The sequence below is a fragment of the Alosa sapidissima genome, chromosome 4, assembly GCF_018492685.1.
Source record: "Alosa sapidissima isolate fAloSap1 chromosome 4, fAloSap1.pri, whole genome shotgun sequence".
Taxonomy (NCBI): Eukaryota; Metazoa; Chordata; class Actinopteri; order Clupeiformes; family Clupeidae; genus Alosa; species Alosa sapidissima.
Window position 1 is genome coordinate 39164103 of NC_055960.1, and position 2500 is coordinate 39166602.

General features: G+C 38.3%; 1 protein-coding gene across 5 annotated transcripts in view; it reads left to right on the forward strand.

The window, feature by feature from the left end:
* Positions 1–2500, forward strand: part of inavab (innate immunity activator b) — a 51926-nt gene that overhangs the window by 25001 nt on the left and 24425 nt on the right. The window lies entirely within an intron of this gene.

Genomic DNA, 2500 nt, shown 5'->3' on the forward strand with positions numbered 1-2500 from the left:
CAAACATAACATTCAATTAAACAAAAAAGTAAGTAAATAAGTAAATAAGAGGGCACATATAATAATGAAAAAATAAGAGCAGCAAAATGTGGTTGAAATTGTGCATAGACAGTCAATAAAAATACTAGTGCAAAGTCAGGCCAATAAAAGGCTTGGGTAGTTCTGTTTGACCTAAGTAAGAAGAAAGTGGCATAGTGGTGCAAGTATCAAGGCTATATTTAACATTTAGTATTTATTTTCTGTTTGGCCTGTTATGAAATCATGCACTGAACAATAAATGCACAGCTCAGCTTTAGGAAACTTAATGCTTAGCATTTTGTGAAACTACATTGGAAAAACTTTGGTTTTAATATTTACAGTTATCTAGGCGATATTGTTAACATTTATTTTGTATTTGGCCATATCGTGTATTACAACAGTCCAAAGTTAGAGACCTCGTAGACATTTTGCTTCAATTTCAAAACCGGATTACTCTGGAACGGCTAATTGCATAACGGAATGCTTTACACCTTTGTGTTCGGTAAATTCTGCTGTTTATTCTGATATGTAGGCTAATCTCCTGAATGAAGGAGAGATATTCCACCACGACGAATGGGTGTGGAGATGTCCGCCTGTTTGCCTCATAGGTCTAAATAGTAGCATGTCATCTTGTTTTCCGTGAAGGTGTCGTGGGCCGGATTAAAATTGCTACGGGCCACTTCAAAAGACAAATTCGCGTGAGTATATTATTCTGTTTAGATACAACGCAGATCCACAGATCTCACTAGATTTGTTTATGCGGTCATCCTGAAATAAGCTAGCAGTGGCACATGAAAGCATAGCGACAGTTTGTTAATGGCAAAAAGTGAAGCACTGCACCAGTGACGATAGGCTATGCTGCAGGTGGCGGCTCACTGGTAGTTGTTGAACTTCAAATCAGCGCGATTTACGGCTGGCAGTGCCGGCCCGAGCCTTTTTGGGGCCCTAAGCAGAATTTGATTTGGGGGCCCCCTCCCACAAGAGTCACCTGTGCTTGGCGATAATTGACAACTTCACACTATAATGTCATATTATAAATTACAGTGAGGTTATGTATTAATACAGTGACTGATTATGAACTACTGTCCCCCTGGACACAGATGCATAAGGACTCGGTAGGCTCATTCAGTAATCCATCCTTGCTCACATGCCAAAAATGTTTTGGGGCTCCGCTCTAGACTTCTGGCCCCATGTGCTTGGTAAACCAATGTATTAGTTGTTATTTACACCAACCCTGTCACCTTTTAATCTTAGAGGGTACTAATTTATTTATTATTTACAGATTTATTTGAAACATTCATATTCAAAGTGAAGCACTAAGGGTGGTTTACTGAAGTTGAATTGACAAATAACAAAATACAACAGCATTTGTATTTGTTGTAAACAAGTACATCCGTTTAATGACTTGTTTTTCAACAGATTTGCAGAACAAATCCGCAAATGTGCATTAAATGAGCAATCTTCAACTACAAAATAAAACCAAAATAGACAAACATTAATAATCAAAAATAAAATGTCCCAAAAAATAGATACTTATTCCTACTTCGTTCCTGGCTTTCAGGTATCTGCAACTCTGCAGAGGACGAACCTGCAATGATTAAATAAATACATAAATAAATAAAACAAAAACTATGTTAAATGTGTCATGTCATATTAACAGGCTATGTAACCATTTGCCATCAAGAAAACCTCACCTTCTGTGTCATCAGCCATGGAGGCAGACACTTGATGAGGTAGAGTTAGGTAGTGGTAGAGATGTGCTCCAAAGTACTTCAACAGTGTCCCTGAAACAAATTAAAATATTGCATAAGTGCATATTTGATGGAGCAGAATGAGTTTATTTTTCTATCATTACTTACACTCATCAACAAGCAATTCCACATCTAACAATTCATATTCTATTGGCAAATGAGGCATAATCAAAAGTATACTTAATTGCAGTATGGTGAACGCTTAACATGGTGATCTACTGCAGTCTAAATATTAGGGTAGCACCGCTACATCACTTGCCACTATCTTAATCAAATGTAAGTCTATTTTCATCACAGAAGTCTCCCCACCCAACATGGTATATTTTCTCAAACACTACCATCTCTCTCCAAAGATCTTAGAGCAGAGCGCACGTACTGTTCCATCTTTGCCTATGAAGATGGAACGTTACCGATGCCCAGAGTCGCGCTAGTCAGTGGGTTGGGGTTGGGACTGGGAGCCTGGGCTTAGCCTGCTGTTGCTATCAGACTTACCACTACAGTATGTCACATATTATAGAACAGTAATAAACTATCAACACTTTCAGGTGCGAAATCAGAAACAATCCCTCTGTGGTAAATTTGCCTTCAGCTACAGTACGTTTTCATGTAGCTACTGTAGTGCTAATGTCCACTTCAGTCAGCTAGCTAACTTTAATTTACAACATAAGCCCACCTATGGCTAGGGTACATGCTTGATTGAACATCCAAAACAATCCCAATATCCTTGACAT